Source organism: Canis aureus, chromosome 31, assembly GCF_053574225.1.
Source record: "Canis aureus isolate CA01 chromosome 31, VMU_Caureus_v.1.0, whole genome shotgun sequence".
NCBI classification, from domain to species: domain Eukaryota; kingdom Metazoa; phylum Chordata; class Mammalia; order Carnivora; family Canidae; genus Canis; species Canis aureus.
In genome coordinates this window covers 9,773,833-9,788,796 of record NC_135641.1, presented here as the reverse complement: position 1 = coordinate 9,788,796, position 14,964 = coordinate 9,773,833, and the positions used below count along the sequence as shown (strand labels likewise).

The 14,964-nt window shown below is 36.6% G+C and overlaps 1 long non-coding RNA gene across 2 annotated transcripts in view; it reads left to right on the top strand.

Moving 5' to 3' along the window:
* LOC144302338 (uncharacterized) overlaps positions 1-10,812 on the top strand; it is a 40,217-nt gene extending 29,405 nt beyond the window's left edge. For both annotated transcript variants that reach the window (XR_013369191.1, XR_013369190.1), the window contains exon 8: positions 10,606-10,812. This is a non-coding gene — a long non-coding RNA (uncharacterized LOC144302338). The remainder of the gene's footprint in view (positions 1-10,605) is intronic.
* The last annotated feature ends 4,152 nt before the right edge of the window (positions 10,813-14,964 follow it).

Genomic DNA, 14,964 nt, shown 5'->3' with positions numbered 1-14,964 from the left:
TTTGGCCTTCACATATTTAATTCTCAGTTAAAGCTGTCTACATCTGCACAAAACCAACAGCTGGAGCTATAGAACAGACAAGCTGAATCCAGAGAAGAAAAGAAAAAAAAATTAAGGCTTTGAACAGCTGCATAGTACTTGAAATCAGCATCTCAGTCCCATGAGAAATCTGTCCTTTCTTCTCCCTGCTGAAGTGAGAACACTATGGAGGACCTAAAGAACGGGTGTGCCTAGGAATGTGAAAGAGGGTAAAGATGAGTGGTTTTCGTTCATGTCCAATTTACAACCATGTGTGGACGTAAGATCCAGGCCAGACTGGACCATCAGGTGCAAGGCTTCCATGCTGGGTTCCTTCATCAAAGATGAAAATTATACATTAATTAAATATTTGTTCAATCTTCTCTGCTGGTCTCCTTCAGATCCTTGTAGAAGTGGGAGGCAGACAACTAGTGGAGGTTTTAAGGATCTTGCATCCTACTCATTTCTCCATATAATTCTACGTAGACAGCATGAATCAACACCTCCTGAAGAAGGCCAATTCCTCTCTAGTGCCTGTGACTTTATCTTATCTTACACCAGTAAGCATGACTTCTATCTCTTGTGTCTCCTTTCTCCTGCTTGTCTTCTTCCCTCAGCAAAATACAGGCTCAATTCATCATGTCTCTGAAAGAAATCTCTCCAAATGTTCCCATCAATTTTCCCTCTCATGCAGTTGACTTATCCCTGATCTTCCCTTTAATTCCAAACTCCTACAAAGAGCCATTTAGAGCCACTGAATGTAGTTCCTTACCTCTCATTCATTGGCCAAGTTGCAAAGTAATCAAATTGACTTCTTTGTTATTTTCTGGAAATTGCATTTGCCAAGGTCAACATTGGCCTATAATTTGCCACATTCAATGAAACTATTTTTTAAGAGACATTTTATCTTCTTTTATTTTTAAAGATTTTATTCATTTACTTGAGAGAGAGGGAGCAAGAGCATGAGCAGTGGGAGGGAAGGCAGAGGGAGAGGGAGAAGCAGAGTCTCCATTGAACAGGGAGCCTGATATGGGGCTCAATCCCAGGACTCTGAGATCATGATCTGAGCTAAAGGCAGATGAGTAACTGACTGGGCCACCCAGGTGCCCCTCAAGATACATTTTCAAAGTCAGCATTAAAGTATGTTTAGGGATTCCTTACTCTTTCACAATACTCACTGAGTCCTTGATGCCTTTTCCTGACACTGATTCTTCAGTTCAGCCCTTGGTTGTCTACATCTGCTCCTCCTTTCCCACTCTCTCCCATTATCTGCTGTTACTCAAAAGTCTGACAGGATACCCAATTACTTCTCAGTATCCATATCATCTGCAGACAGTACTATTCATTCCCATGTCTTTAGCTACCACTGACAAGTTTTAATATCCTTCAATAATTTGACATTTTTCTGAGGTTTAGTTCTACATTTCCAAGCTATATACAGAAAAATTTCATGAAAACATCCTAAGACAATTGAAATTTAAACTTCTTAAACCTGATGTCATTACCTAAACACACTCATCCTACATCCCTTATGGAACCAAGATTATTTGGTTAATAATGGTTTATTAATTATTTAAAATCACTATAATTTCTCCATAGATAAGATCCCACAAGAGAGGAGTTCTTATTGATCTACAAAACACTTTAAGTGGATGTGAAGTGTAGTGTATCAATAAAGCTGAGATGAGTTAAATGCTTGACATAAACAAGAATTGCAAGTGTTTGGGTACTATTGCAGAGAAAGAGAGTGAGGATTTAATACTAGAGTGGGGAAGAAGAGAAAAGAGGAGTTAGAACAATGAAGTATAATCTGAACTTGTAAAAAGAGGTTAGTAAAAGACTATAAGTGTCAAGGTAGCTGAAAGGAGGCACAGGTCATGATAAGTTCCAGCTCATCCAACGGGCAGGGTGATCTGCCCAGCTCTTCAGTAAAGAATCTTCTACCCACATTTAGCAATAGACTTCAATGTGTGAATAAAGTAGAGGAGATTATTTCTTGGGTCTGGAATGATACCAGGACAATGACCATCTTATAAGGACAATCTTAAAATATAAAAGACAATTGAATTCATATAGGTAAAACAATGACAACAAAGACAAGACAGTGTAGACCCTGATGAAAGTTTGGAGAGATCTGGGAGGTGTTTTCAGAATTCAACAGTTGTTGGAAAGAGGATTGGAATCAACTTTTTTTCTGACGAGGAGGCTAAGAAAACTCCTTTAATAGTGAATTTCCTCATCTGAGTTAACAACTTGATCACAATCAGCCATCTGAGTTACATTAGACTCAGGGATACTCATCATGAACGTCTCCCTCTCCTTCACTTTGGACTGCTTCTGGACTTGTTGGTTCTCATCCATTCATCCTTCTTTCTTGTCTCCTACTGTCCATCATAGGGTTCATCCCTGAACAGCTTTGTTCTGGCAGGATCTTGTGAATAGGAGGCTCCAACAGGAAATGAGAGAAACCAGAGCATTTCTTCCCTTCCCTCTATCTTTGATGGAGTCTTTGGCAGTGGCTGCATCTCATCTCTGTACACAAAATTCTGTGCTTACCTCTGCCTCTGGGGGACCCCAGTTCTGTCTTTGAGTCTCCCACCTGGGGGATGGTAGAAACCTGTATGACTCATCTCTGGATGGCTTTACCAACTCATTTGGATTCTCAGTGTTTCCATGGTATGTATGAGCAATGTTGCTTACCTTGTCTCTGTTTTAAACACACAAAATGGTTTTCTTTTGTTGTTGTTGTTGTTGTTTATTAGACCTTTGCTGATAAGTTACATGCAGCCAAACATTCCTAATGAGCCCTAATGAGAAATATACACTAACATTTCAGTTTGAATGTAGTATTTCTGCCAATATCATTCTTTGAATTTAATATTAGAAGGATATCTTAAGTATTAAGTACATAATCAATTCTAAACAAGGGTATGTCAAGGGTAAAATAGCTCTAGAATGCAAAATGTCTTATTAATGCTTTGAACAAACCAGAGAAAGGCAATAAAATCATTCATCCATCCATTTCTGCCTGTGCCCATTTGTTTAACAAACATTTACTAGCACCTCCATGAATAAGAAATTCTCCTTTTTTCTACAGAGGAGGAATTAGAGGAAAGTGGACAGGGATAGAAGGCAACAAAACTGGCTTCTGCTTCTGAGCAGCTCAGATTCAATCACAGAAGAGGGTAAATGAATAATTACTATAGACTTCAACCAGGTTCTGCAATACCATGTGTGTCTGTGTCAGCTAAGGAAGGAAGGACCTCATGGTCATTTCTCATTAAAAACACAGAAATGTGATTTTTGAATAAATACTTATTATCTCCTGTGAGTTTACTCTTACTGCAAATCTGTTTTATTCATCTTCTGATTGACTTTCTTAAGCTTGTTTGATGGTTGGTCCTGCAAAGCTTTGCCTTCTCACAGCTATTGGGGGACAGACATCCATGTTTTTCATTAATTTGATTTATCATACAGGAGATAAGTGTGTACTCGGTTACAAGCACCAGAGTAGCAATATAGCAAGACGTATTTGAAAATTGACTACATTATATGTTTCTTTTTTCCAATTCACTGAATATTTCCTATAGCAGAAATACATTTAAATTTGATATTCCATAGACTTATTGTGTACCACCAAAAACAATACTTACTTCATTTAATTTAAAAGCCAACTGCAATCTGCGTGCAGATTGTGCTTACAGCCACATCTTTTATGAAATCCTACAGCATAAAGCAAATCTTAACGAATCACAGATTGTGAGTGATGTCCTGTGGATCACCTCAGCATCTGGGGTGTCACTGGAGAGCCAGGCAAATCTCCCTGATCCACAGCTCTGAGCAGAATTTAAAAGAGGCATGAAAACATTTTCAGAAATCAATTATGTGAAAGACTGAATATACAAAAGCACAATTTCACATCATATATGAAAATGGAACTCTAACCTACAGTCTGTAGCGACCAGCCAGCAAACCAACCCATTATCTCATAACCAGGCCAGTGAGCCAGCCTGCTATCTATCAGCCAGACTTGTAAGAGGCCAGACCACTATCTCTGGTAACTGATCCCAGAAGCCAACCAATAATCCCTGGAACAATTGGCCAGAAGTTGATTAATAATTGACAGCTTCCCTAATTTTTGTCCCTGCTTCTAATTTAAGACCAGCAAGAGGAACCCAAATATTCCCCCTAACTACCCACATAGGTCGCCCGTATCTAGTCAGCCCACCTCCAGGATCTCCATGCCAACAGCCTCCATACAGGGCACACCTGAAGCCATCCCCTCCTCCGCTATAAAATTTCCCACTCCTCTGCCTGCCTTTGAGTCTCTGCTGAAACTCAAGTGATAGTGGCCAACTCCCTTGCTAAACCAAGCGCTGAACAAACGGCCTGTGCTTTTCTCATTTTGTTTTCTTTATCTCCACATGTAATTTCTCTGCTTTCTCATTCCACATGCATTTAGTTGGCTACATATAGCGTTATTGTACTGAACAACACACTTGGGCTTCTAAAACCAGATTAATCATTGGATCTTCAGCAAGCCACTTCTGAGCCAGGGTCTGAAACTGCTTGTCGGAGTCTTAACTCTAAACCTCAATGCATCTAAGAAACCCGTAAATGTGCTACAAGAGATTCCCTACTGAGGTCTGTGCCATTTGGGCTAAGCAGAAATGTGGGTTCTTACAGGGAGAAGAGCTATGAGCTAAAATCCAAATATACCCGGAGGCCCACTCTGCCATATAAAAGTGGATTGTGAGCGGCTACAATTCCTGGGGAGGGTGGCAGGACATCACCTGGGGGTGGGTGGTTCTGGAAGTCTCAGTATACTAGTTACAACAGGGGATGGTCTACTCATAGTAGAGGTCTAAAATTAATTTTCTAGCCTATCTCACAGATTTAAACGAATCTGTTGTTGAAAGGGCAGGGTGGTCTGTTTTGTGAAGTCCTAAAATACAAGCACTGGCCCTTGAATGTAGGTGGAGAAAAAAATACCTTTAACTCTGAATATATTAATATATGTAAAATATTGAAGAGATATGAGGGTATTGGATTAGATTAGATTAGATTTGGGGTGGGTATTAGATTAGATGATTTGTGGTCTTAAATGTCTCTCAAATTTTATGATTCTGTTCAACTATAGTTATACTAAAATAATAAAGTAGCCAGACATTTGCATTGCAAATCTGACTAGTCTTGCTCCACTAAACAAAACCAGGAGGGCATTTGGAATTCAGGGAGGAAGCTTGTCTCTCAACACTAGAAAGAGCTTGCTTTACCAAAAATAATAATGATAATAATTAACTAAAAAAAATAAAAAGAATAAATCTGATGCTTTATCCTAGATGAGATCCTAGAACAGAAATGGCATTAGGAAAAAACTAAGAAAATCCAAATAAAGTACGAAGTTAAGTTAATAATAATGCATCAATTTTGCTTCTTTAGCTGTGACAAATATTTCACAGAATGTGACATGTTAACAATAGGGAAAAGAGTGTCAAGGACACAGAAATTCTCCAAACTAACATCACAACAATTTTTGAAATGTAAAACTATTGTAAAATTAAATGTTCATTAAAAAATTAATGCTCATTAAAAATACAAATGACTAAAAGTATATAAGTTTTAATTTTTTTCTCTTTCCCTATTGATACTCAGAACATTGTCAAAGGTATATCAGATCAGAGATACTGCAATACATTCAAATCTAAATCCGTGAACTGGGAAATAAAAATAAAGTGAGGTTAGCTCATGCTAAACAGATAGTTAATTAAGAGTAGTCATCAGTATATTTAAGAAAATGTTAAGTATCCATCATTATCATAGTTTCAACCTCCAAATCATTTGCATCTAATAGTTTTTCCATTGCTCATGACTAATGTTAAGGCATCGGGATAGGAACCTTTATTATAACATGTATGAAATATTACAAAATGGGCAGGTTCTTTTAGAGGATGTCACTCATAAATTTGGATTTCCTTTCTAAATAGTGTGAGAATTTAAGCTTTTAGTAGTTACACTAAATAAACCTTTATTACCAAAGACTCTTAGTAAAGGCATGTTCTTTAATAACCACTAACAATATTTAATTATCCAGAGTGATGACAAAGCAAAGCATAACATCTGCAGCCTCCACCGGAGTAAACAGCATGCTTTACTCAGCAGGATACTACTTTGAACAATTAGTTATCTATTATAAAATTATAAATCAATCCTAATTAAATGTTAAACATGAGATATAAAGGGAATAACTAACAAAAATATTTGCAAGCAATCATTGATGCTTCGACTATGGGCTTCATTAGGAATTCATCACAGAAATATTTTGATATATGAAAGTTAAAACATAGAAAAAAAGTAAAGATAACTAACTTTTGCATTTTGAAATATATATATTTTTTAAGTGTTATTGAGGTATAATGGACATACAATAGACCACATATATGGAAACTGTGAAACAGGTGCATAAACATAAAGCTCTCACCATCATCAAGATAGTGAACATACATACCAACTGCATGAGAGTCCTCATGCCTTCCCATAATTCCTTCCTCCTTTAGTATTCTGATTTCCTGGCAAACACTGACCTACTTTCTGAATTTTTTGAAATTATATATAATTATATAGATGATGATGTTAATGTCAATAGATAGATAGATAGGTAGATAGACACAGAAAGCACTTCTTTCACTCAGCATATTTTGTGATTATCAGTGTTGTGTAGGTATCAATACAGTAGTTCATTCTTTTTGATTGCTGAGTAATATTCCAAATATTTCATGGTATGGCTATATTAATATTTGTTTATCCATTCACTTGTTCATAAATACCTGGATAGTTTCCAGTTTGGGGCTATTGAAAATAAAATTACTATGAGCACTGGCATAAAGGTCTCTGCATGGACATAAGCTTTCACCTACCTTGTCTAAACACTTAGAAGTGGAGCTAGGTCATATGATAGAGTGAATGTTTAACAGATAAAGCATTGCAAACTGTTCTCTCCAAAGTGATTGTACCATTTTATGTGCTCCTTGAGAGTGTATGAGTTTCGGTTACTCTGCATCATTGACCACGTATCTGATAGGGCATCTCTTTACTTTTAGCCATTCAAATGAGTATGTGGCATATTTCATTATGGCTTTAATTTTCATTTCCCTAATCACCGAAGAAGTTGAAAACTTTTCAAGTGCATATTGGCTATCAATATATCTTCCTTGGTGAAGTGTCTTTTGAAATCTTTGGCCCATTTCATTATTCAGTTTATTTCCTTATTACTGAGTTTCTAGGGTTCTTTATATACTCTGGATACAAGCACAGTACCAAATATGTATCTTGCAAGTAATTTCTTCACATATGCAGTGTCTGTTTTCATTCTTTTAATATTACTTTTCAAAAGCCAGAAGTTCTTAAATTGGATGAAGTAATTTTTATCCTCTTATACACATATGGAGGGAGAAGTAATTGTATATATGTGTATTATGTATGTGTATATGTACACATAGTTGTTGATTTGAGTTTCCTTGGCATATTTCTTAGTCTCCAGAAATCCTTAAGGTCCAAAAAGTTCATCATCCCCCCTTAAGGATATGGATTTTATTTTCCCATGCCACAAGTGTGGGCTGCATATAACATCTGCCTTCTAAAGAGTACAATTTTGAAAAAGGAAAAAGGAGTAATTTCATGTGAAGAGAGCTGACAAGCACTACCTCAGCCAGTTGATCAAAATTAACATCAGTAGTGATTAGTCATGTTGATAGTATATGCTTTTGATACAATGTGATGAAAATGACACTTTATCTCTGTTCATATCAGTTCATTAATTGTGACAAATGCACCATGCTAATGTAAGATGTTAGCAATAAGGGAAATGGAGTGAGGCATATACCTACAACCTTCCACATTGTTCCTTAGATCTAAAAAGATCCCACTTTCAAAAGCATATTCAGGGGAAAAAAAGAAAAAAATTTCTAAGGATATGGATTTATGTAATACATTTAAGCTCTCCTTTGGATATAGATATTATAAATTGAAGGATCATTCTCTATTTTTATTATAATACAAATTGGTCACCTACTGCCATAAAACTGCTGATTACATATTTATAAGAGAGCAAATGTTCCTTTACTATTCCTTTGGTCCAATGAGTTATTATTGTGAGAAGTCACCGCGTACGATTTACAAAAGTAGATAAATATTTCACATCAAAGTCTTCCATGGCTTATAGAATTTTCTGTGCCTCAGTGGTTTCTGAGGATGAAATTTAAGTTGGAACAGATATTACAGTGAAATCTGAGTGAATTTTGAAGGATTCCAAAGGATTGGAAATGGTTAGTGAAACAGAAGAAAAATATTGCTCCTTTCCTTGGATAATGTTGTACAAACTATAATCAAATATTATACTAAATACCTTTAATGAAATTCAAAATTTTGACAGTTCCATGCGCAGCACATGAACATAATTGTACTTAATTACACAATTGCTATAAATCATTACTTAACAGAGAGTGGTGTAATAACAGGGAGAAATAGTTCTGGGTGGTAGGTCAGACTCTGGCCCTCACCCTACTCATCTGCTATGAGATTTTAGGTAAGCCATTGAACCAATCTGTGGTGCCTACTGTTTGCTTCCTCTGCAACATGGAGATAATGAAGTACACTCTACATAGGATTGTTTGCCTATAAATGTCTGAAAACCTATTATTTATTCTTTTAAAAGTCAGATTTCTTTTTTTTTAAGACTTTATTCATTTATATACTTGAGAGAGAGAGTGCACGAGTTGGGCAGAGGCAGAGGGAGAAGCAGACTCTCAACTGAGCGGGGAGCCTGATGCTGGGCTGGATCTCAGGGTCCTGGGATCATAGTCTGAGCAGAAGGCAGACCCTCAACCTCCTGAGCCACCCAAGCACCCCTAAAAGTTAGTTTTCTTGTACCTTAAATACAAGAAGAAAGAGCACACCATCCTTTGCAGTTCCTCATCCCTTTCCCATTTATGGTGCTCCTCTCTGCTACCTGCAGATCCAAGCTTCCCTCTGGCCTCCTGTCCTGCAGCCCAAAGGTCCTCCAACAGCATCGCCTGTGCTGCAAACTGCTGGCAGCAAAGCATCTGGGTTCGTTTACGCAACCTTGATTTCATCCTCAGTTTTAAAGGGTCTTTTTGGCCGATAAATTTTTATTTTTTAACTTCCAGCAATTCAAAAAATGCATCGCTGCTATCTTCTGTGAAATCAACATTTATTCTTACTCTTGCACACCTGTCCATAATGTGGCTTTTCTTCTCTCGCTGTACTCAAGGGCTTTTATTTCCTTTGCTTTCACTTCAGTTTGAAGGATTTTGATTATGGTGCATCTAGGTATGGTTCTTTTCGTATTTTTTTTTTTTTTGCTTGAGTCTTGCTGAGATTCTTGTACACATAAGTAAACTTTCTCATCAAATGGCGAAAGGTTTTAACTGTTATTTAGTCAAATATTTTTTTATGTTCTGATGTTTTACCCTCCTTCTGAGGGACAATTTCACATGTATGCTAGGTCATTTGATATGATCTACTTCTTCCTGAAGATCTGGCCATTCTTGTTCAATCTACTTCTCTCTAATCCTCAGATCGGAAAATTTCTATATTTAAATCTATATTGTAATATTATATACCTAATATTTTATGTATTTCAACATATTAAATATTTTAATAAATATTAAGTATATAAAATTATGTATCATATGTAAAATGTTACATACATTATTTTATATATTTATATATTATATATACAGTGACCCTTGAGCAACACTGATTTTAACTGCCTAAGACCACTTCTTTAAAATAAATACAGTACAGTACTCTAAATATATTTTCTCTTCCTTATGATCTTATTAATCTTTTTTTTTCTAGCTTACTTTATTCTAAGAATAGAGTACATAATACACATAGCATACAAAATATGTGTTAATAGCCTACTTATATTATCAGAAAAGCCTCTAGTCAACAGTAGGTTATTAGTAGTTAAGTTTTGGGGGAGTCAAGTATTAATTTTACAAGGATTTTCTGATGCACAAGGGTTGACATCCCTAATCTCCACATCATTCAAGGGCCAACTATATTCTACATATAGAATATATAGAATATAGTAAATATATTTTACATTAAATATATAATTATTTTATATATAAATATGTTTATATTTATATATTCTATTTCTTTTAAATATGCAAATATATAAAATATGGATTTTATATGTAATGTGTATCACATATAAATATATATGCCACATGGTATATTTTATATATAATACATAAAATAATTATGATGTATATATACTATTTTATATAACATAAAATTTATTATAAACAAGTATATAAATATTGTAATATCTGTCTATTATTTATTTAAAATTTGATATGCAATTATTTATATTTATACTATTTAAATATTGATGATGTTAGGTAACCATCTGTATGCACATATTTCTGGGATACTATTTTTGCTTTAAATATCATATGTATCATAGTTTACCCTGACTGATACCACATTTTTATAACTAGGAGACTTAGTTCCTTTATCTTCTGGCAGATTAAATCAGTTACTGTCCTTCCTTTGTAGAATTATATTTCTTCAGTTTCCTGAACTCACACATGGCAGTCTGACCCTCTTTCGTCAATGAAATGTGAAGACAATACGTGACACTTCAGGCATCTCTGTAAGAACCCATCCATCCTTCATCGTACTCTCTGTTCTCTCTGCTGGGATGCCCATCAGTATTCCAGAAACCTGAAGTCTCATCAGGCTGAGTGTGGCGTGAAAATGACAACCATGCAAAGCAAAGATCTATAATGATCAGAGTGAAAATAAACAGTTGGTGCTTAATCAATGAAATGTGGGTGTCACTCATTACTGTAGCACTGTTAGTTTACCCTGACTGATACTACAGGTAGTATATGTATGTATGTACATATTACAATTTTAGAATAATTAGCCTATTTTAATTGTGTTCCATCAAATTTGGGGGGAAATTGTATTAATCATATGAAATTGTTCAGAGTAACAGATACATTTAAATTATTGAATTGTACTCTCCAAGAGCATAAAGTGCCTTTCCATTTATGTAAATCTTCCCTTATGCCATCAAAGAGGCATTTTAGCATCTGTTATAGCATAATAAACGTCAACTGGTTCTAACGAAGAGTAACTTATTATTTTATCCTTAATTTATTAATAGTAGTATAATGAAATATTTTGCTTAAATATTTGACATGACTTAATTAATCTCACATCACAAATGCATAGAGTATGACTATGAAATTAAAGATAATAATGATCTTTAAACTTTTGATTATTGTCAAAATAATATCTTAGAAAAATTACATGAATTTACTCTCCCTCTAGCAATAAATCTATACTGGTAATTTATTGCAACCTTAATATTAAATTTTATCTTTTCTTCAGTAAAACATCGAGATGGATGATAGATAACATGGATGTGTTGTGAGTGTTGGTAAAGACACTCCTGCAAATAAAAAGTGTATAAAATGCATGTGTATATACATAGTACACACACACACACACACACATATTTTTAACCAAAACAGTGAAATATGCAGACATGCACTCATATATATATTCACATACGTGTGTATATGCATACTCATTCAGTTTTTGACTGTTGCTGAGTTAGAAATTATGTCAGTCTTCTTTTATTTTACCTTCTAACTCTCCATACTCCCTAATCCATTGGAGTGCTTTAATGCAAACCCCAAACATCAGACCATTTTACCCATGAATTCTCCACCACAGAACCTCTAAGGATTCAATACCTTGCCATACCACTAATGCTATTAACGAAATTATACTACTTCCTTAATTCTGTGTAGTATTTGTTAATTGCTCAAATTTCCCCAGGCGTCTCATGAATATTTTTTGTTTTAGACATTTTTGTGTTTCCTGTTTTCTTCTATCAACAGAATTTTATATTAAGCATTATTTCAAATAAGGCTGCAATTAACATGCCTGTGCATACATCTTTGCAAACATATAATTTATCTTTGGTCTCTACAAAAAAGTGGAATTGTGGAATTGAGTGGAATTGAGATCATGAAACAAATGCATCTTCTTATTTTATTTTATTTATTTTTTTATGGGGCTAAATAATTCTCCAAAGTGTTTAGACTTCAGTTCCCTGAACTCACACATGGCAGTCTGACTCTCTATTATTTCTTTTTGATATACATCCTTAGTATATTATTATTATTTCTTATTGATATACATACCATCTAAATTTAGCTGTAGGGGCCAGACGGTGGAAGAGTAGGGTCCCCAAGTCAACCGTCCCCACCAACTCACCTAGATAACTTTCAAACCATCCTGAACACTATGAATTCCACCTGAGATTTAGAGAGAACAGCTGGAACTCTGTACAGATAGAAGGGTTTTCGCTTCCAGCAGGTAGGAAGGTGAGGAAAAAATAAAAAAGAATAAAGTGGGGGAGGGGAACTGTGACTAGCAGAGCTGAAGTGGGGTGCCACAGCCCTCGGAGAATCGGGAGAAGTTGGTCAGTCAGGAGAGCGGCTCCAGAGCAGCCTTTACACTAGAGCCCAGCAATGGACAGAGGTGACTGAGCCCCATTTCCAGGTGCGCTGGTCTAGCAGCCACAGATCCCAGGGCGCCGTGGACATAGCCCCTGAACCTGCACTCCCCCTGGGACAGGCGGGGATGGGGAGGGCACAGGACTGCGAGGACGCTCCTGCCGCCGAGCGCCCCCAGCTGTGCAGGTCAGCGCCCCCTGCCCTGGAAGCACCTAGGCCAGTGCAGACTGGGAGCTGCGATGGTTACTGGGGGAGCTGACTCCAGGGCTGGGGAGCTGGCCGCAGCCAGTGAGGTTGTTCCTCTTGGTGTCACCCTGTGCCTGGATGGAGCGGGCTGCCAGGGAATAGGGGCCTCATGGGGTCAACAGCTCCTACTGAGCCTGGCACCCGGCAGGGGAGGGCGGGTAGCTCCGCAGGTGCACACACCTGAGAATCAGCACAGCAGGCCCCTCCCCTGAGAAGACCATCTGGAAGGACAAGGGAAGAGCAAGTTCTTGGCCAAGCAGCGCTGGAAAGCTCCAGGGAAGTTGAGGGATTTACAGTATATAAAAACAGAGGGCACCCCTCCCTTTTTCTACTTCCTTTTTCCAGTGCAACTCATTTTTATATCAGACTAAAAATTTCCAGTATTTTTTTCTCTTTTCCCGCCTTAACTACAATATTTTACCACCTTTCATTTTTAAGTTTCTTCCTTTTTGACTTTCATATTTCTATAATTACATATCTCAGATATATTTTCCACTTATAGATTCCCTTCAACATACTCAACTTAATTTTGAGAGATATACAAGATGTTTTTTGGTTTTGTGTTTTTTGTTTTCTCTGTCTCAGTTTGTTCTACAATGATGGAAGTTAATACCTTCTAAAACATGACCAGCATGCACCCAGAACAAAGTGGTATACCGTGATACATTCTGTGAGATTCCTCATTCCCATTCTGCCCCCCTCTTTTATCTCGTTTATGTTTTGGTGGTCAATATTGGGGCTTTCTACAAGTATTGCTGGTTTATATAAATTTGGGACTAAGCATCTTCTAACATACAGAATTTAATATACTCAGAACCAAGAGGATCACCCTCTAGGACCCCTCAGGTAGACTACATTCTCCCTCCACTACAACTTCTTCACCACCATCATCTCCCAGGCCCTCCCTTTTTTCTTTCCTCTCTTTTTTTAATTTTTTCCTCTGTACTTTTTCTTTATTCTCTTCTTTTATTCTTTTTTCTTTTTTTTCTTCTTCTTTGGGATGCTTGGCCTTTTATTTTTTTACTACTTTGTTTTAAAATTTGTTTTTCACTTTAGTGGTCTTTTGTTTTCATTTTCTGGTCTCTGAACTAAGTCAGAATCATCTAGGGTGAGATTTACTTAAGTTGTGGTTGATATTTTTGACTCAGCCCACTCATACAGCCACTCTACACTGAGCAAAATGACTAGAAGGAAGAAGGCACCACAAAAGAAAGAATCAGAAACAGTATTCTCTGCCACAGAGCTACAGAATATGGATTACAATTCAATGTCAGAAAGCCAATTCAGAAGCACAATTAGAAAGCTATTGGTGGCTCTGGAAAAAAGCATAAAGGATTCAAGAGACTTCACGACTGCAGAATTTAGATCTAATCAGGCTGTAATTAAAAATCAATTAAATGAGATGCAATCCAAACTGGAGGTCCTAATGACAAGGGTTAATGAAGTGGAAAAAAAAAGTGAATGATATAGAAGACAAGTTGATGGCAAGGAAGGAAACTGAGGAAAAAAAGAGAAAAACAATTAATAGACCATGAGAAAAGGTTAAGGAAATAAATGATAGGCTCAGAAGGAAGAATCTATTAATAATTGGGGTTCCAGAGAATGCTGAGAGGGCCAAAGGGCCAGAAAGCATATTTGAACTAAGAACTAAGAACTTCCCTAATTTAGGGAGGGAAACAGGCATTCAGATCCAGGAGATAGAGAGGTCCCCCCCCCCCCCCCGCAAAAGAATCAATAAAAACCATTCAACACCTCAATATTTAATAGTGAAACTTGCAAGTTCCAAAGATAGGGAGAAAATCCTTAAAGCAGCAAGAGACAAGAGATCCCTAACTTATATGAGGAGAAATATCAGATTAACAGCAGACCTCTCCACAGAGACCTGGCAGGCCAGAAAGGGCTGGCAGGATATATTCAGGGTCCTAAATGAGAACATGCAGCCAAGAATACTCTATCCAGCAAGGCTCTCATTCAGAATAGAAGGAGGGATAAAGAGCTTCCAAGATAGGCAGAAACTGAAAGAATATATGACCACTAAACCAGATCTGCAAGAAATATTAAGGGGGACTCTGTAAAAGAAAGAGGAAGACCAAAGAAATAACCCACAAAAACAGACTGAATAGGTATTAGGATG